We start from the raw sequence: 22,582 nt of genomic DNA, 5'->3' as shown, positions 1-22,582 counted from the left end.
ACAAAAGAAGGGACTTAAAAGTGACAGTCAATCCTGTCCCTCTGTGCTGAACACTACCCTATCTCATGCCTAAAATATTTTTTAATAATATTTTAAAATATTTTTTTTCAATAATTTTTTTCTCTCGTCTACCTGCAGTTGCCAGTCCAGAACAGCTCAAACAAATACCTCACCATCAAAACACATAAGGGCATATACTGCTATAAGTGGCTGCTGTTAGGAATAACATCAATGTCTTCCATTTTTCAACGAGTCATTGGCCAAGTTCTTCAAGGACTTCCCAATGTGCATTGTTTCCTGTTTCATTCTAGTGACAGGACGTGATGATGCGGAGCACCCTAGAAACCTGGGGCCTGTGCTGAATCGTTTTGCAGAAATCTGGCCTTCATTTGCTGCGTAAGAAAATTTTAGTTTTTCAAGAGCTCACTGGAGTACTTGGGACATGCTATTAATTACTCAGGGCTATTGTAGAATCACCTGCCCCGACTAATGTACAGTGTCTTGAGAAACTATTCAGACCCCTACACTTTTTGCACACTTTATTGTGTTGTAGATTTAGTTTTAAATGAATAAAATTGTTGCCATTGTTACCCAATCTACACCCAATAACCCACAATGAAAAAGTGAGAACAGTTAAAAAATTCTGCAAATTTATTAAAAATCAAAAACTAAATTTTCTCATTTACAGTACAGTTTACAAAAGTATTCAGACCTTTTGCTGTGGAACTCCAGACTGTGGTTGTGGCATCGTGTTTGCTTGAATTTTCCTTGAGATGTGTCTAGAACTTGATTGGAGTCCACCTGTGGGAAAATTCCATTCAATTAGACATAGTTTAGAAAGGCACACACCTCGGTATATAAGCTCCCACAATTCACACTGTATGTAAGGACAAAAACCAAGCCATGAAGTCTAAGGAACTGTCTGCAGACCTCTGTGATAAAATTATGATGAGGCATAGATCAGAGCAAAGGTATAGAACTATTTAAAAAGCTATGAGTGTTCCAAGGAGTACAGCAGCCTCATTAATTGTGAAATGGAAGAAGTTTGGACCCACCAGGACTATCCTAGAGTTGGTAATCCTGTCATACTGAATAACAGGGCAAGAAGGGCCTTGGTCAGGGCGGTGACCAAGAACTCAACGGTCACTCTAACAGAGCTTCAGAAGTCCACTGCTGTGATGGGAGAATCTGCTGAAAGGACGACCATCTCAGCAGCACCCCATCAATCAGGCTTTTATGGTAGAGCTGCTAGACAGGAGTCACTTTGAGTGAAAGGCATATGACAGCCTTTAAAGGACATTTAAAGGACTCTGAGAGCATGAGGAAAATGATTCTCTGGTCTGATGAGACAAAAATGGAACTCTGGGCAGAACTCCAAGCACTTTATTGGGCAAAAACCAGGCACTGCTCATAACATTGCTGATACCATCCCTACAATGAAGCATGGTGGTGGCAGCATCATGCTATTTGGGTATTTCTCAGCAAAAGGGACAGAGATTCTGGTCAGAATTGAGGGAAGGATGAATGCAACCAAATGCAGAGAAGCCCTTGAAGAAAACCTGCTCCACAGTGCACACAATCTGAGACTGGGGTGATGGTTGACCTTTCAGACAATGACCCAAAGCATAAAGCTGGAGTGGTTTTGGGACGAGCCTCCGACTGTTCTTGAGTGGCCCAACCAGCCAAGCCCAGGCTTAAACCCCATACAATATCTGTGGAGAGACCTGAAATGTCAGTTCACAGACGCTTCCTATTCAATTTGATGGAGCTTGAGAGGTTAGCAAAACTTATTAGCTCGCTACACACCCTACTTCACAAAAGGGCCCCAATGGAACTGGTCCCCTGACAAAGCCTTCCGGACAGCTGAAGACCTGCTTCTGTCCAAGAAAGTAATGACTCATTTCGGACCAAAACTTGCAATCAGGCTGGCATGTGACACCTCACCATATAACATTATTGCTATGATCTTCCATGTAATGCTAGGTGGCAAAGAAAACCCATAGCTTTTGCATTCAGAACCTTAAGCGTAGCCAAGCAAAATTATTCTCAGCCCTGGGAGTAATCTTTGGGGTCTGCAAATTTCATGCATATTTTTATGGACGCGATTTCAACCTTCTAAGAGACCATCGTCCACTCACAACCATATTAAGCCTTTCACCACCATATTGAGGCTATCCATTCCAAAGCAACTGCTAGAATTCAGTGGTGGGCCCTGTTAATGTAGATGGCCTCTCACGTCTCCCACTTCAGGTACCACATAAAGACAACTTAGGTTCTGTAGACACCTATCTGATACATCACCTGGACTCCCTACCTGTATGCAAAACAGACATCCACAAAAGTGCATGGTGAGTTCTCTCTCAGCTGCTGGAAATGACCATGCCGGGAAAATTTCCGGCAAACAAAGGTTCTAACAATGCTTCGACAGCCTATCTTTCAAGAAAAGATGAGCTCACCACAGTTCAAGGCTGCCTTATGCGGGGCAAATCGTGTGATAGTTCCCCCCACATTGAGACAGCAGATGCTACACAAGTTGCACTTTGGGCACCCTGGGGTGGTCAAGATGAAGGCAATCACCCGTAGTTTTGCCTGTTGGGTAGGAAATGGTGTATAAATTGAGCAGCAGGCCAAGCTGTTATCCATGTCAATGTACCCAGAAGTCTCCCAGTGTTGTACCGTGGCCAGGCGCACCATGGCAGAGAAGGCCTTTTTGTAGGCCTTTTTGAGCAACATATGTTTCTCATCATAGTGGATGCCCATTATAAGTGGACAAAAATCTATCTAATAAATTGTACAATGTCAACCAAGACTATCCAGTTGTTATCGGCTGCCAGAAGTCCTGGTGACTGACATCAGCCCTCAGTTCACATTAGATGAATTTGAAGGATTTCTCAAAATGAATGTAGCAGGAGCACTTGGCACCATGTCACCAAGCCACGAATGGTCTTGCAGGGCTTTTTGCACAGACATTTAAATCCTCCTTGAAAGCATCCAAGGGATCCACCACTGTGCAGCAGAGATTGGATTCCTTTTTACTCAGCAACAGGAGCATCCCACATATCCTGCCATGCTCTTTCTCCACTGTAGACTTGGCTCCCGGTTTGACCTTCTTAAACCAAGTGTGGCGTTAGTTGTGGACCATGCTCAAGCTGCACAGCAAAGTCACAGGGCTACATTATTCAACAACAGACTGTTTGTGGCTGATGACTCTGTCCTGGCCTGTGATTATAGATGCGGGAGCAGAGGTGGACTCCTGTGGTGGTGGTTTCACAAACTGGCCCAGTGTTCACCCCAGCTTATGAGCTGAACACTCTTCTGAAAACTCAGCTTGCCACACGGACTGGAGGACTGTCTTTAAGTAGATGGAATTTCTGTAAAAATTAGGTCTTCCCCACCAATACCACGTGTCTATGGTTCTAATACCCAATACTGTCTTGAATTGCACATTTGTGTACCGCCAGATAATAGGCATTTGTGTCCCATGATGGAAAAATAACAACAGTACCCTAACCTGTACTTGATGTGCATTTTTCCTAATACCATTTTGAAGTGGTAGTCAGAGCTAAGTGTTTCCCAAAATTCAGCACTGTCTACTGCACAACATCCATCAGGTTATTGGCTGTAGTGCACTCATAAGCTAGTTTTAGGACCGACATAAATTAACAGACATGAAGAGGTCATAGACACTACACCAAACACTACAAACATGGCAGAACTTCCACATGTATCAATCTATTCTTCTTAATGAGACTGATAGCATTAATATTGCATGTCTGACACTGTCAACACACACACACACACACACACACACACACACACACACACACACACACACACACACACACACACACACACACACACACACACACACATATATATATGTATATACATAGAGTAGATCCATGTGCTTCTAGATAACTCCATTTAATTGCTCTATTAATTGTATTCCTCCCCTCAGCTCCTGAAAGTGCATTATCTGATTGTAACTGTAAAACTGCATGTTTGATTCGCCTTATTTGTTCCACCAAATCATCTGAGCTCAGTTACACTATGTATTTGTATTTGCATTTGTGATGGGCTTTCCTTCTTACCCAGTTGTGTCGTGTCCCAGTGAGCTCTGATAAACCTCCACACGCTTCCAGTCTTAGTGGGCACTTGGTCACTGTGGCAACCACTCGAAACATGTCACACATGTAGACACGACTACCTACCAATACTAAGTGTGGGTATTGGTAAAGACCCCTAGTTTACTAAATTGGTGTGACGTAGGAATGTGAGAAGGGGAGAGAGGCCAACTAGCAGATATTCTTGTCCTTGTGTAGTTTAAGTACATAGGAATGACAGATTGCAGACAGAATGCAGATTGATCAAACATTCACTCATGCTCAAGTCATATAATTGAAATTTTTAAGTGGTCTGGCAGCACATTACAATCGCAGTAAATGGAATATCATTTGTGATGCCCAGAGCATTAAAAATGTCATTCAAAACAACAGCAATGTGTCAGTTTTAGAAAGTCCTGGTTATTTAAGATAACCCTCACACCTCACTGTCAACAGTTTTTATTGAGAAATATTCTGCATGAGATTGGCAGTTAGCAATCAAATGAAAAGAATAAAGCCAGAGTTTAGTCAGCAAATCCCATGAAGAGTATAATGCATTAGCCTGTCTCTCAATACTTTCCAACTTCGCCCTGTTGATGGCACTCAAGCCCAAGCCCCAGGGTTCCCACTAAATATGTAAATCACAAATATATAATTTCATTTTTTTCAGAAATATAAAACATCCTCCAGTGCATTGCTGTGGCTTACTGATGTGTTTTTAATAGTTCTGGACAACAGTTGCGCTCTTTGGCTCCCTATCAGGCTTTGAATCCACACACACAATACATGTTAATAGGATACATGCTAATTCATGTCTGATTTGCTCATTTCTTGACAACAAGGAAACTATAGAATATCATCAGCCTCATCCTTCAGTACAAAATTATTTTAAATAAAAACTGTTTACTCATCCAAGGTTGTTTTCTGGGGTTTTCAGGAATTTGGAGAGAGGCCACTAGGTGGAAAAAAGAAGTAGAAGGAAATAATGCATTTCCAGGGGATAGGAGTGCAGACAAAAAAAAACGGAGGGGGTGACACTCAAATCCTGAAAGACAGTGGACATCGCTGAATTACTGATTTCAATCAATGCAAAAACATTTGATAATGATTTTTAAACTCAGGAAATAAAAGTTTTTCTGTTACAGGAACAACAATGTCAACAAATGTCTTCTCCTACAATCTCCCTAATCTTCATCTAAAGCTGCTATAAAACAACTTTGATATTTAAAGCCATTGTTCAAGCCTACAAATACATTACACAGGGAGTCTATTAAAGGGTATACTTAACTGTTGTTCTCAGACCATAAAGATGGCTTTGATGTAGTGGACATACCTGAGCTGAGCCTTTAAGCAGATCAACTGTATAACACAGCCTATCTGCTCATCATCTTTATTATAAACTGGCTGTTTTTAATCCAAGGCCACTCCTGACGTCAGCACTTTTGGAGAGGAACCTGCACGCATTCCTTAGATGAGGAGGGATCCAGACCCAGGGCTCATTACCCCTCCTTCTCTCCCTGCACTGCACTTACCAGCCAGGACAACAAGCAGAGCTCTCTGCAGACAGGCTAACTGATAGATCAATTTGGGCAAACTTTTGTTTTTACTCCAGTCTGGCAAAAGATGTCACAGTGGCACATTTTCTGCAACACAACTATTTGACACTGTTGTTGAACAGCCAATGCAGGCTGACCTTAACATGTCTATTTATGTTTAAATTATTATTTATGAGGTACATCTGCTGACGCAGGAACCCAGAAACAAACATGATTAAAAGTTAGACTGTGTGGACAGTGAATTTATAACATAGTATTTGCTATACAGACAACTTTCAAAATGGCTCATATTATGTAAAATATTTACTCTGAGTGTACTTCTAAGACAGCTGTCTTGGCAGGAAGAGACCTTTCTTCTACAGAAAAAACATCCTTTCATTCTTTTCTAGCAGTTTCTATTCTTGAGGTATTGTTGCTGCAGCTCGACCATCTTCTCCTGTCCTCTGTGTCTTCCACCTTTCCTCCATAAATCACTGGGCGGGTAATGCATTTACAGTATTTAAAACCGCAGTGCTGTTTTCTCACAAACACACAACAGTTTATACTGAAATATGTAACTGCGGAAATGTGCCATACTGCTTTTAGGAACATGAACTTTAATTGTGTTCATTACAGGACGTGTAAATCTGCTAGTAAATACTACTTTGCCCCTTCGACATACCTGTGAGCTGGTTTGAAATGTGGGACTTCATCAGAAATATTAGGCTATCTAATAATCTTGGTAAATTATTATTTAAGATTGAAAATAGGATTGAAAAAGAAATAACAATAAAATGACCTCTTCCTATGCGTATTTTGCTCAAAGATAGAAAAGGCAAAATTTTCCGAAGACAATTGAAGTGTGCTCAGCTACACTGAAAATTGCAGGTACAAACAGGTACAGGTTAAAATGTCTTAAAATAATTGTTTGCATTTGAGATGTTAAACGGGAACTGCATTTTAAATTAAAGCACTTAAAGCAGTTGAAGTCTGATCTGAAGTTAACGCACTGAGAGAGTTTGAAGTGCCTTTTGAAATGAAAAAGCCAAAAGCAGTTAAAACTTTAGTGTCAAGTAAATTGTCCAGTAGGCAGTTTGAGCATTGAAAGCAGCTGAATTGTCATTTAAAGAGTGTGAAATGAAAGCATTTGAAAGGTCAGTTTGACTTTAAATGATAAGTGTCTGTTTAACTGCAAACATGAAAGCAACTGAAGTTGAAGTGCCCGAGGTAGTTTAAAGTCAATTCCAAGGGGTGTGTCAGTTAGAGTGTGTGAGTTCAAAATTACCCATGAATCTGGGAAGGTCTGAAAGAGCGGGAAACTTGACCTGTGATTACTGAAAAACTATGAAAGAAAAAGTTGAATAACGCAATGAAGTAAAAAAAGTTTGGACTGGTTTAAAGTTTGAAGAAAGTTTCTAGGTGATAATTTAAGCCTTTGAGTGTGAGGAGGTTGAAGATGAGTTGAAACGGTCCAAAGATGGGCGAAATGTTCAGATACACAAATCTGTGGATGTGCACCCTGATTTTTGTTGAGAAAATCCTAATATCGCCTTGGGCACTAAAATGGCTGGAGCAGGGCCTAAAAGTTGTTGTGACAGTACAGTATATTGTGCACACAGCTGTTCAGTCATTTCAGTTAAATTAATTCAGAGTTAATCTAATTAAGTTCATTTTATTTAATTCATCATTTTTAATTGGTTAATCCATCCATCCGTTATCTGTCGCTTGTCCAGGTCCATTAATTGGATTCATTATATTATCAGGAATTATCATTGGCTTGTATGACCACGAACAGCGTATTAAACTGCACATCTGTAAAAGTCTTAAATTTAACTTGGTCAACGTGAATTTTAAATGGTGTCTTTGTCTGACGAAAATGCAGAAGTAGTTGAGAGACCAAAAAAAGAGTCCATATTACTATTATTTTTTTTTAATTTTTATTATTATTATTATTGTTAAGAGATAAATACAAATCAGTATAAATCCCTTAAGGAGACAACGGTATTCGTCTATGGATTTGTTATCCAAGAAAGTTCCAGTTGATTTTTAAAGCTGATTAAATCAACTGGACAATCAAGAATCATCATTGTTTACCTCAGGTTTTTTTTTTTCTTACATCCAGCCATGTGTGGAGAGTCATGGCAAGTCCTTACATATTCTTAATTAGCTATCAGGATGAAAATTGCCCTTCCATGTTCCCTGAAACTCATATGCAGGTTCTAGCTTCCAAAAATTGGCCACATGTGCTGGCTGACACCAGGGCTACTGGAAAATGTCACAGGTGTCAGAGGCATTTTACTGTCACTGCTGTCAGGTCGGCTTTTCCATGACTTCCCAGAAATGCAATGGAAAGACTTTGCCATGAAAGAATGGAAAAAAACTGCAGACTCCAGACCCTTTTCTGATGGTTGGTTGGTGGGTTGGAAATCACATGCATTGCTTAAAGAAATCCCTTATATTCTCCAAATATTGGCCCTATAAATTTCAACCTTGTCTTGAAATGAAACACAGCCATTGTAGACAATGACTTTGCAGTAATGAGGGAAAAAGTGAAAGCATTGCTTTTAATATCTGCAGCACGTGCCTAATGTCACAAATCTGTCATCCTAAGAGCCTGCTTTCAACACATGTGAACTGGTTGAATCGCTCACAGCTTGGGTAAGTAAACACATCACAGAATGTGAATGAAACGCTGATGCTACAGAGTGAAAAAACAGACCCTCTCTTTGTCATACACGCCTGTGCTGGATAAACTCTCCAGGCAGTACCTGTGAGATCTCTGGTAAGATTATTTGGGAAGATGAGACCATCGTTTGACGTCAGATTCCCTGTCAGACAGAGATAGTGTCCTTAGCAACAGCTGAAAACAATAGATCACAATACGATTTTGAGAGCAGTGCAGCCAAGGACGTCATCTCAACATTGTTACAAGAATAACACATTCTTGGAAACCACTTTGAATAGCTAAGTTGCAAGTCATCAGTTTGTTCCCTACACCCCCATCCCACACCCCTGCACTGGAAACCTCTGCTGATCAGCAAAAAGGCTAACAGGTTCCACTCTATTGAAACCGACTACTATGGGATTAATGTCTTCTTTGGTTGTGATACCTTTTACTGTAACTTTAATTAAAAAGCTCACTGCGCATCAACTCATTCTCTTCCATTGTTCCACAGAAAAGGAAGGATTTTGAAAACGAACAGACTTGGAAGACTTTTGCACAGCAGATGAGGTTAACATAACAAAGTAACACATGCAATGGAATATAGTGAAACTAAATACAGCCCTGATTTGTGAAAAACATTTTTTATATTTTCTTTTTCTTTCTGTAACTACCTATGCTCATCTAAGAGCCATAAGGTGAGAGTTTACAGGGATGAACACACAACAAAATCTTATTACAGTTTTCTTTTAAAAAAAAAAAAAAAAAAAAAAAAAGCCGACTGACAGGGGAAGTAGTTGCAGCTGTTTTGAAAGAACTTGACCCCAATCAATAAGGGCCCCTAACAGCCATTACTGACCATGATGACAGGATAATTAATAATGATGCATTTTCTTTCAATAGTGCACAGAGGTGGACCATTTTGATCATTCAATGATCATTCTGGTTTGTTTTTGTAATTTTGTCTGATCATCTCACTGATCTCAGATGATCGGGGTTTTAGAAACAAGCCAACAGTTTAGCCAGATTATCTAACTAACCAGTGCTTTTTCTGTGATCAAGATGTTCCATTGTACACTCAGGATTTAGGCACAAATACAGTACTATACAAAACCTTTCACAGCCACCCTTAGAAAAATTATTCAAATGAGCATTTTCTGATCTGCCGCCTATAGACACTAAACCTCCTGTAGATGGTTAAGGTTAGGGAAAGCTAATAAAATCCCAGGCTCTATAGTGTCATGCAAATTTGGCCCTTGCTCTCGACAGACAAGAGCCATAACTCAAACTGCATGTATTAGTAGACTATAATGGGTATAGCCCCCCCTCCCCAAACCCCAAAACCGATACAGATGGGGAAAAGGGTTTTGAGAGCTGGAAATCTTAACACCTGGCCAAGCTATCATTGAGTTACTGGTGTTGATCAGTAACCCTCCACGGAGATAGCGGGGTCATCATATTACGTAGTAGGAATATTTGACTCATTGACACCCAAAGAGCATCCCTGCAGGGCAAACAGTAATGCATATTCAGGTGTGTTTAAGTGCTTTGTTTGTGTAGCAGGGAGGGCAGATGCCGAAACAGACTCCTATTCACAGCAAGTTTCCTGATCACTGAGATGAAGCAGGAAATTTAATGGTGTTTTCACATGAGCAGATGGCTTGACAGGACATGAAGTGAAACAGTAAAACTTTTATATAATTCTATAGCCTCCAGCCTTTCCTCTTTGGCTTATGTAACTTTATGTTATTTGCTACCTACTCATAGCCTTTGAAACATCTCGTCACCAGTAATAACAGGAATCAGGATTGGGTAGAAGTTTTCATTTCCTTTATATCTGACTTTTATTTTAGGTCCTTAATATAATTTTACATCAGAAGACAAAAATCTCCTGGCAAGCAAACAACAATGATCATTTTCGTCCTCTAGTTACACAATTAGTTATTAAAATGTTGAGCATTGACAAAACCTTTTTCTGTTTTTTCAGGGTGAACTTGCCAAAAAGCGAAAATAAATGTCATTGCTTTTTTTTCTTTGCATAGCAAGGATATGACTGAATACATGAGATTTATGCTCACATGGGTAGACACGTTCCAGCTATCTCTTGTAGTGAAAAGATGTGATTCCTTCTCTCCAAAACACACTGTTATGTTAACGTTCTTAACTTACCATGAATGTTTTTAGTTGTCAAAGTCAAATAAAAGTTGCGCATGTGTATGTCCGTCCACTTTCACATGACTGCTCTTTGTGCAGCAAATCTAGCAATACAATACAAAACTGAAGGGGTGTTTTCTCAATGCAGTGGTTTTACGTAAATTTAATTGTGGAAGATGTATTAAATATACATATAATAGGAAATGTTCAGATATCTTATTCAAACCTGTCAAACCTGTCTCCTAAAAATGATGGGAATGTAAAACTAAACTGCAGCAGCAAATATGTTTTGAAAGAAATTTAACTGCAACCAGATTATGATGTAATGAGGAAATGTTGTTAAGTTATATATTTGGCAAGTCAAAAATACATTGATAGTGAATATAGTAAAATGTTCACAGACAACATATTTGTTTTCCACCAAATATCAAATCTTGCTGTACAATATCCACTTGTAGTGACATTATTAAACTTTTTCATTGTTATGTTTAGACTCTCACAGCCCTTGGTTAAGGTTAGAGAAAGATCCCGGTCTGTGAATCTGCTGCTGTTAATAAATGTGCAGCATCATTCATTCCAAAAAAAAAAAAAAGGAACCTAACCCAGCCAGTGATCACGTTTCCTACAAATCGTACTTTATTTGCTGGATTTCTAGGAGACACAGTTGACTTTATTACATGTGACATTTCTTTCCTTCATAAAAGATTTGTCAACGATTTTTTATTATATGATTTATTGTTATCTTCCCTTGGTCATTTGTAACTACATGGTCAGAACTTCTGTGAGGCATAATTTACAGAAATAGAAATATCAGATCCCTCTCTCTTTTTTTACTTGTTGAGATCTAGAAATCTGCTTTTGCAACTTACATATATAAAAGATTCTCTTTTAAATTCAAACATTCTCCGGCAGTGGTTCCCGAGGGATATTTCTGTGGGTCACAAGATGATTAAAGAGGTAAGACACATTAAAAAAAACTTTTTGAGAAGGACACAACTCTCAGCTCAAGTTCACACTTGGGGGAAAACCTGTGACAAGGGGTCACAAGTGGACACTGCTTCATTTTAAACGGTCACAGGCCAAAAAAACGTTGGGAACCACTCATTTGATCAACTTTAAACAGAGACATCCTTTAAATGGCTAAAATGCTAAATATCTCTCAAGGTGCATGTAGAAACACAGGCAAAAAAGAAAAGCAGGCAGCAGTAGGAAAAGGCCTTATAGCTCCATTCAATTTTTAAAAATCATTTTAACTCACAACTTTAGATATGAGTATTGGCCTCAAAAATCCAGTATTGGTCAGCCACTACTTTAAATGCCTGGATCCTCACCCCACCACCACTATCAAGTTGAAGTGATGAGGCTTTTTGGGTGAGTGATGAAAATGTCTTCTACTGTTAGAACCCAGGGGATAATTTCTTTTGTACTGGGCTAGATAGATGATTTAATCGAAAAACCAAATAGTGGTGACCACCTCTATGATCTTTGTTGTAAAATTCTAAAGATTCGAGAGAGAATTACATAGGACAGACATATCTCAAAACACTGGCTTTCAAGTCAACTGATTTCCATTGCTGAGACTGAGACTTCTGAGAAAGTGCACGCAAATATACCAATGAAGCGTGGTAAAGCTTTTGCCAGAGTTTACTCATGCCTGCAGAATCATTTTGCCCATTTGTATGAGGAGAGGATCTGTTGAAAGCCTGGTGGTTTGCAAGTGAACACCCAGAATTGTCAAAACAGAGCATGACGTCAGAGCAGTATTACTACTCTGACTATGTGCGGGCCTCTGAAAAAGTAACTGACAGATAGTGATGTTGTGCTGCAGTTTGCAGCCAGTCCAAGTTTTGCAGTGCTCGAATGTTGAAGCTTGACACTTTGACTATGTGAACCCCGTCTATGTAGAGCGTTAAGTGAATTAGCAGGCAGGCAGACAATGAGCCCATAACCTGGTGATGAGAGACCATATAAGGCAGCAGTCTGAAGGAATACACTGCTGGGAAACCCTGCCAGTTGGCAAGGAAAGGCTCTACAAGTCAACACACCACACACACTTTTCCTAGAAAGATAATGGCGCTAATCAAATGAACAGGTTTTGTTTTTTAAGACCAAGTCCTGCTAACCGAACTGTACAGTGTGACAGCAGAACTTTACGCCAACTCTAGAAGTCCTCAAGAGCCAAATGATTAATAAATCAAACTTACGTAAATACCTAGGAGTACTATTAGACAGCCTCATAAAGCATTTCTTACTCTACGATGCTTGAACATCACTATAATGTTCCACAGATATCTGACATTTAAGACGCTTAAAATGCCAAACATCTGCAGAACAAAGACAAGATGCTGCAGTAGTGACGTACAGTGTATCATCTGAAGCTAAAATCCCCTGAGTCACCTCAGCCATGCTCTCACTGTACTTTAAGAGTCACTAGGCTTGGCACTTATTACACCATTAATGTGTGTTTTCAACTTTCTTGGGGAGGTTTGGTATTACACTTGGCAATATTTCTATGTATCAGCCTACCTGACAAAACTGAAAAAGTTGAAAAAGTACACGTAATTGATACATCATAGATTGTTCTCATTTGTCCACATAAAATATGGCAGGTAAAGATAATTGTAGGGCATCGTCATGTAGAGGTGAAAAGCAGCAAATGGGCGCTTTGTCCAGAGAAAACTGAAAACTGGACTTGATGACGGGAAATTTGACTATCTGTTTGGTAAACATTGAAATGATTATTTTTCTGAAATCACAAGCTTTCTCAAAACTAGAATTCGATTTTTTTTGCACTGTTAAATGATAATTCTGTTTCATTAAAACTTTAACCTTATTTGAACCTTATTTAGCAATGTTGGCATTTTATAAGATCTCAGCAAACGTGGTGAGTGCAATGATGGCTAAAGCCATGAAAATAAGATTCAAATTGTGATAAACCAGAATTATCATTTATTGTAACTGTAATGACTACTTAAACAATATTTAAAGCTGCTCTAATCAATATTTTTGTGTTAACCTTATATCAAATCACTATGTGTCAGTTGTCAGTTGTAGTGACCCACAGAGAATTATCATCCCACTCTGCTGTTTAGCTCACCTCTATTGAGCATTTTTGCATTTTTCAGCTTATTGTTTTGATTTTCTGGCATGTAACTTTACTGTTTTGATTCAATGTCACCACTCTCATTAGAGTTTTCACTTGCAGCAGGCAACTGGTTTCAGCAAAAAAAAAGCTCTAATAACCCACTGTACAGTACTTAGAGACAAAGTTAGAGACTAACTGGTGAACATAATTCATCAACAGCTAAAGCTAACACCCTTACCATATCAACTTAATAAATATGACAATACAGTATGTCAGTATGCTGTGTACACCTTGTTGCACTGCTCACATTAGGCAGAAAATCAATTATTGTAGGTTTAATGTTACCTCAAATAACTTTAAAGAGCCACTGGTAATACTGACGTGGAGATGGAAGTTATTAACTTCAGTCACCGCACACTATGTAAAAGTGGCACTGAAGTCAAGCTTCTGTATCACATACACTAAACCAAGCACTTTATAAGGAACACCATAACAACACTGGGTAGAGCCCCCGTTTGCTCTCAAAAGAGCTTCCATTCTTCGTGGCATCAATTCAAAAATATGTTGGAAATTTTCCTTTGAGATTCTAGTCCATGTTGACATGACTGCATCAAAACATTTGTGCAGATTTGTCAGCTGCACATTCATGCTGCCAGTCACCTGTTCTACCACATCCCAAAGGTGTTCTATTGGATTCAGATCTGGTGACTGAGGAGGCCAATGAAGTTCACTGAACTCACTCTCATGTTCATGAAACCAGTTTGAGACAACCTCTGCTTTGTAACATGGTGCATTATCCTGCTGGAAGTAGCCGTTAGAAGATTATAAATTTTGGCTATAGAGGGAAGCACATGGTCAGCAACAATACTCAGATAGGCTGTGGCATTCAAATGATGATTGACTGATATTAAGGGACCCAAAGTGTGCCAGGAAAATATTCCCCACACCAGTACACCACAACCACCAGTCTGGACTGTTTACACAAGGCAGGTCCATGGATTCATGCTACTGAGTAAGACCAGACTGATCAGACCAGGTTACGTTTTTCCAGTCTTCAGCTGTCCCGTTTTGGTGAGCCTGTGCCCACTGCAGCCTGAGATTTCTTTTCTTGGCTGACAGGAGTGGAACCAGACTTGGTTCTGCTGTTGTAGTCCATCCTCCTCACGGTTCAACGTGTTGTGCATTCTGAGATGCTGTTCACCACAGTTGTAAAGAGTGGTTATCGGAGTTACTGTATCCTTTCTGTCAGCTTCAACTAGTCTGGCCATTCTCCTCTGACGGTTCTCATCAACAAGGCATTTCCATTCGAAGAAATGTTGCTCACCGGATGTTTTTTGTTTTTGTGCGCCATTCTGATTCAACTCTAGTGACTGTTGTGCGTGAATATCGTAGGAGATCAGCAGTTTAAGAAATACTCAAACCAGCCCATCCTGCACCAACAATCATGCTACGGTCAAAGTCAGATCCCATTTTTCCTCATTCTGATGTTTGATGGGAACATTAACTGAAGCTCCTGACCTTTATCTGCATAATTTTATGCATTTTACTGCCGCCCGGTGATTTGCTGATTGGATAATTGCATGAATAAGCAGGGGTACAGGTGTTCCAAATAAAGTGCTTGGAAAGTTTATGCTGATGTCACCATTCATTTTACAGAAAGAAAATGGAAAGACAGCACAGTGGCAAATAAAAAAAGTTAGCTAAATGAGAGGTAATTTTAAGATCAAAATCAGACCAATGACAGAAGGCTACTGCCGTCATCCAATGATGCAAATCTTCAGCTGTGACCTAACACTGCAGGGGTAATGCTGAAGACTAACTGCTCCTTTCTGTGAAGATTTACGTAAAAACACTGAAACAAATGAAACTATTTTGTCCGACTGTATGGGTCTATTACAACAGAGTCCACACGGAGCAGTCTCAAACTGGTTCTTTTAAAATGGTGAATCTGTGTCACATAAGTTAAAGCCGAAATGGGCAGCACCACATCATACAGTGACAGTCAAAAGCAGTTAAAACTGCAGTCTGTTATGCTTGCATCCTCTGTACTTCTTAATAGAGACAGAGCGATTCCACAGTAATAACCCCAAAACTTTTCTGTCCAGTATCAGTTTGTTGTTTGTTGCAGCAGTCCAGTCAGTGTGTTACCTGTCAGTCTGTAAGATTTCATGTTTACTCCTCTTGATTATTTATAAATAGTTGGTGAGAACACAAACCAGACCAGAACTAAAATGCAAATATGTATCCTTTTTTCAAAAAAAAAAAAAAAAAAGTTCATCCGATGAAAGTGCTAAAGAAAAAAATAAGGGACAGGAACGTAAAAATTATTGAAATTCATTCTAAAGGAATGGCAAACCATCCACTAGTTGTTACGTCAGTCTGGACCAAAGTCATACAACAGACATACTAACAAACCAACTCAACAATAACCAGAAGCAGCGGCTAAAAGAAGGGAACTTTAAAGGTCCCATATTTTGCACTATTCCGTTGTTTTATTTCAAGTTTTGATAACCATAAGAAGATACGGTGGTCCAAAAGTCTGAGAGAACTGTACCTTTCTCATGCTTTTCTCTGAAGCTCTACACAAAACAGGACATTTTGTGTTGTTCAGCCAATCAGAAGAGAGGCTCAGAGACTCTCTTCTGATCGGTGGTTTTGTGAGGGATGCACGGCCAAGCCAACCACAAGTAACGGACTGTAGCCTACTACTGAATGCTCCGGCTGGATTTGGTGTGGAGCTATACACCGTCCACGGTGGGTGACCAGGCACCTGGGACAGCAAGAGTGCATTTACGAAATATGCTGTGCCTGGGCAGCAGCTACAGAGACAAAGCAACTTATCCTTTTTTGTGAGTATGCAATACTGATAAAATGGGAAACTCAAAACAGCAGTATAAAAGTAATCCAACAATTGGTAGAGGAATAACGTTAAAAGGATTAGAACATGAAAAGATTGTTGGAAAGGCCGAACAAAATACTAATAAGAGTCCTTAATAGAGATAGATCAAAAAGCGAAATAACAAATAAATATATAGAAGATTTCAGGTAAACATTCAGAGAAACCAAATCCTGCAAGGTTGGACATTGGGTCCGGATGGGCCATGATGGGGGCATAGCTGAGGGCGGTGACTGTTTCGATGTGACAACACATAGTTGCAGAAGTCCTGGGGGCAGGATTTAAGTCACGGTTTCAGAATACAGGCTGTTTGAATTTCTTCATGGATTGAGCGTTCTGATACTTTCACAGTATTTGTATACCACCTAGACCTGCATTATAATTTAAAAAGACATGGAAATCTCACTTTCTACAATATGAGACCTTTAATTGCAAGTCTGTGAAAGGATGCAAACACCAGACCATTGCATTAAAATCAGATGCGTTGCCGACCTACTTTCTGCCTTGCTACATAATTGTTAGACTGTTTCCTGTATTGGCAATGACTGCAAATCATGTGGTGTTGAATTATCAAATATAAATGTAATTCCTAGGGATACTCAGCTACAAAAAGGCATCACAGAACTGACATGTTGCTTGCCTGATGAGAGGTGCAGAGATAAACATCACAGTAATGACCTAATTACAGACACCTTGGTCAAAAAACTGAGAAAATTTTTAATTTGGTGAAGAGAAGCATCTGGAACATCAAAACCAGGAAGTTCACAAAGACCAATAAGACATGTTCTGTAGAGAAAGGATGACCTTACTTTTAGTTAGGCACATGATCCTCAGAGCACATATCGTTGTTTCTGTCACCGTCATTCGGATGTTTGAGGTGCTAGAAATTCACAAGACAAAGCGATTTACTTTAACGCAAGGTCTAATGAAATTGATATAAAACAAGCTTTGCTTTGGTTGGTGTAATGTTAATCCATGGTAGGGTATACCTAGGACTATCAAAAAGATTTCCTAACAGTGATCACATGGTCCTGGAGAGGCAGCAGAATGCCTGAATTTGGAAAACAGCTAGGTGTGTGGTTATTAGTCCTTAACAGCAATAAATACAGGGTGGAGCAGCAGGGTAAGGTGTAAGCCTTTGGTTAATTGCTACAAGCCCTCTGGACAGCCCTCTCATGTTTCCCTCCTGTTCCTTCCTCAGTCCACGACACTGAGGGACACCACGTGATTCGAAAGGAATTTACACTGGAATGAAGGCTGGATGTTCCATGTCTGGCTAAAATTAGGCTTTTCCAAAACTAGAGAGCAGATTAAATTCTGAGCTGTAGTGGAAAGAATCAAACATCCAGCGAAGTTCTGTGAAGCTCATTAGACAATAATGGAAACTGACAAAATGCTGTAGGTGGATGAGTTGATTGTCTTGTTGCTTCTATTCGCAGGTATTTGGTATCATGGAGCTCCTGGTGGACAGACATGAACCAAGCTGTGGAAAAGGGAGAAATACAACTCAATACTTTTCAGATGGCTGTCATTGCTGTCTGTAAATCTTTGAAAAATAATGGAACAAATGTATTCACTTTTGGCGTAACTGCAAGACGTCACCCACAAGAATGGCCAGTAACATTACCCAGGTCCTGGGTTCACTTTTGAAATACTGAGTGTGAATGTCTATTTTCTGTGGATACAAAAACCTAATGAATCTGGCAAGGATGCGATTTGTGAAATATTCCATTGAATTCAGCCCCTCCATTGATTAGGATTGTATGAAGTATATTAGTCATGCAGTGTGTTTTATTTTTCCTGGCAGGACAGCTCACCGCAGCATTATCACTCTCCTCACAAACTGCTGTATCCAGTTTGTCTAAATTCCCCCTCCAGCTGTGCAAATCCAACAGATTAGCCCAAAATGTAAACAAGTCATAAAAGGATCTGCAAAAACATTTTTGGCTCGGCAGTGAAAGCTTACATTGAACAAAGTAAGAGCCCAGCGTTACACAGTGGGGCTGTAAAGGAGGCAATGCGTGCAGGGTGAGTGTGTGTGTGTGTGTGTGGGGGGGGGTGAATAAATAAATAAATAAATAAAAGTTTGAGTAATTGTTTTCATCTTGGAAAACACAAGTTTGTGGTGCAGGGATGAATTTTCTCCGATGGGTCTAAATCTACCAGAGGCCAAAAGCAACAAAATTCTGACTCTGTGTAATGGAAATGATTGGGTTAAACTTGCCCATCATCAAACCCAGAACCCAGTGTTGTCCACCAATCTGTCTCGTTCATCAAAGATTTCAAGGGATATAAAAAAAGGGATTTGTTGTTTACAAAACAGATTTATACCAGATTTATTCCACACATCAGTGATGCTCCCTCAACTAAAGATTCCCTCATATTTCTTTATGAGATAAATGTTCCTTTAAAAAAGCAATCAATTCAGAATATCTGGATTTATTATAGTTTTTCACTCAATAAATGTTCAATAAATGTTCACCTTTTTTCCAACGTTCCACGAGAAAAAGGCCGAAAACACTTCACTCAAAGACAATTGTTAATCCAAAGAATTTAAAACCAAATTTATAATCTTCAGGAATTTTGTTCAGACCTTAGAAAAGTGATTTAAAGCTCCTTTTCCAGTGAACGGACAGCAATATTGCTCAGAGGCTGCTCATGTGACAGCCTCTGAGCTGTCACTGTCCCCCAGTACATTATAAGCAGTAAAAATATTTTGTGCTGGCTGAGCCTATCTTTTACTAGAGATGCAGTGGTGTCACTAAACATTGCAGCATCCTTGGCTGTGCATTTTATGCCTTATTGTGCAAATGTCTAATGTTTAAACTGATTTTGAATTTTACATGTAATGCACATTATAGGGGTGTGCTAAATTTCAAAAGTGTCCACTGGTGGACAGTGCATGGATATGGAATATTAAATTTTTTTTAATTATCTGGTGAGGATAGCAGCACAGAATGCATTCTGATTTCTGGTACAAAGTTTTCCTTCATACATAAACTGAAAGTAACTATTACCAGAAAAAGCTCTTAGCAAGCGACCATCACCACTACCTGCTACTGGCAAGAAACCACATATTACATATAGAGGAAAATTGATTTGTAGCCCCTTTAAAAATAAAAAAAATTACATCACTTTCAGTTCAGCCCCTTTGGCAACAATTAAAGCTTTGAGTCGTCTTGGCTGTGTCTCTACAAGCTTTGCACACCTGGAATTGGGCAGGTTCTCTTCAAGGACCTCTCTGCGTTTGGCTGCATTCATCCCTCCCTCAATTCAGACCGGTCTCCCTGTCCCTGCTGCTGAGAAGCACCACCATAGCATGATGATGCCACCACCATGCTTCTCCGTATGGATGGTATTGGCCAAGTGACGAGCAGTGCCTGGTGTTCACCAGAGACAGTGTTTGGAGTTCTGCCCAAAAAGTTCAATATATTTCTCATCAGAACAGAGAATTCTCTTCCTCATACTATCAGTCTCCTTTAAATGCTGTTTGGCAAATTACTCAGAGTGACTCCTGTCTGGCAGCTCTACCATAAAGGCCTTATTGATGGAGCGCTGCTGAGTTGGTCGTCCTTCCAGCAGGTTCTCCCATCTCTGCAGAGGATTTCTGAAGCTCTGTTAGAGTGACCGTTGGGTTCTTGGTCACCTCCCTGACCAAGAACCTTCTTGCCCGGTTACTCAGTTTGGTCGGACGGCCAACTCTAGGAAGAGTCCTGTTGGTGTCAAACTTCTTCCATTTCACAATCATTGAGGCCACTGTGCTCCTTGGAAAACTCAAAGCTTTAGAAATTGTTTCATACCCTTGCCAAGATCTATGTCTTGCTACAAACTTTATTGGCAAGGTTTACAGAGAGTTCCTTAGACGTCACCGCTTGGTTTTTGTTCTGACATGCAGTATAAATTATGGCGACCCTACATAAACAGGTGTGAGTCTGTCTAAACTATGTTCAACCAATTCAGTTTGCCACAGGTGGACTCCAGGCAAATTGTAGACACACATCGAGGACAATAAAAGCAAACAGGATGCTACTGCCCACAATTTGGAGTGTCACAGCAAACAGTCTGTATACTTTTGTACATGAGAGAATTCAGTTTTTGATTTTTAATAATTTTGTGAAAATTTCTAAAAAAAAATGTTTTCACTTTATCATTATCAGCTATTGAATTCAGACTGATGGACAAAAAATTTAGCCCATTAAAAATTGAATCTAAAACACAATACAATGTTCAAAAAGTGCAGGGTTCTGAATACTTTCTGAAGCCATTTAAGTCTTCAACACCACTAACGTGAATAATAAAGATGACCTGGCAGCAAAACTGCCAGAGGACAACAATGTTAATCATTTGAGTATGGGAGGTCATTCTTGACCTTTTGGAACAGAACATGTAACAAAATAATCTAAGCTCAGAGGTCCACAAGCTACTAGTTTTTAGCCTGAGCTCTAATGCTACCAATGCTAACTTCTGTCATTTGTGGACAGAACTGCAGATAGATGTCTAAAACACTGTCAACATGATGCACTGCAGGTTTCTTCAAAGATAAGCTGAGAAGACAGTGCCCACAGAAACAAGAGAGCAGTTGCCAACTGTTTATTTTAATATTTGTGTACTATATCAGTAGCAATATAAGTAATAATATACAGTTTTGTGCGCTTATGTAACCATCTGAAAGTGTAACCTGTGAGCTGGGCTAATAAATCGTTTCATCTGACTCTGCATTTGGACAAAATGTAACTGTACACTTGTTAGACAAACTTATTCCAATAGAAAGCATGTAAGGCTGTGTGGTGGCAACAATGTTGAGAATGACTAAAAAAAGGAATGGAAAAAGGCTTGATGTTGCAGAACATTAAAGCACTGAGTGCTCAAGAGCATAATATTGATGCCTTGAGCACTCAGAACATCTCTGAGGATGCTGGTCGATCCTAACTCCAGCAGAGACTGGTCACATTTCATGATTTTGGGGGCCCTGGTGGCTTTGGGCTCTAAGACATTGACCATGTAGTCACAATGTTGCTACTCTGAATCTGGCTGGGGATTTTTGATGCAAGTTATCATCTCTCTCTCTCCCCTCACCTCACATTTCCCACTGTCGGCTATCTAATAAAGGCAAGATCGCCAAAAAATTAAAAAAAAAAAATAAAGATGACATTATGACATAAAAGATGGCCTTAAAATATTTAATCCGTCAAAAAGGAGAAGTTAGGATCTGTTTTAATACAATACTTAGATGGGATATGTATGTTAAAAGAGTTATGGGTCACTGTTCTTCTTCTGCATACTAGCTGTGAAGCAATACCTTCTTAGAGCCGACTACAATTTAAGAAATGGGGAAAAAATCCACAGTCCTTGTTCTGTGCAAAAAAAATGCATTCTAATATTAAGCCAAAGCTAACGTGAGACTTCAGTTATTCAGATCAAATGGGTATTTTGGTACTGGTAGTCATGAGTAGGTTTACTGCTGGTGTTTTGTCCCGGTAGCTAACCTACATGTGGCTACTAGGACGTATCCTTCTACTTCACCTTGGCAAGAAAACACTGTCTGTGGAAACAAAGACGGAATTTCCTACGAAAAAACTAAGTTTGGAGGATACCCGCTTCAAGGCTGCATAACCAACCGTACAAAGCAGGCAACTGTACTGGGGCCAGAGAACTCTCAGGGCCCTGAAAGCTCCAGGCTTACAGTATTGTGTCAACGGGTTTGTGCTAGTTTATAGGGAGTATGCGCGACTAAGGGTGAACAACTGTGATAAGGGCGTTATGGTGGGTCCTGCTTTATTACCTAAATTTGAGGCCTTGTCTTCTGGAGGGGCCCCATGTTAAAATCTACTTCTATGTATCATGATTAAATGAAAGAAATTATTGTGTTCAGTAAAATTACCAAACGGCAAATCTGGCTCCCAATAGTATAACAGCATAGGACAAGTCCTATTAGTAGAGATTAACAGGGGCACAGCATCTCTTTTTTGCCCAAGGACCCCCTAGCGGTCGAATCCACCCATGTTTACAGCACAGTGGTATTAGGAAGGGATCGCTTTAACGACAGAATGGAGAATCTATTACAGCAACCAGTCTCTTTTAACATACATAGGGCATATGAGAATTGTATTACAATATAAAAAAAACCTGAATCTCTCCTTTAACATA

The sequence above is a fragment of the Xiphias gladius genome, chromosome 7 (genome assembly GCF_016859285.1).
Source record: "Xiphias gladius isolate SHS-SW01 ecotype Sanya breed wild chromosome 7, ASM1685928v1, whole genome shotgun sequence".
Lineage (NCBI taxonomy): Eukaryota > Metazoa > Chordata > Actinopteri > Istiophoriformes > Xiphiidae > Xiphias > Xiphias gladius.
Note: the sequence above shows the minus strand (reverse complement) of the source record.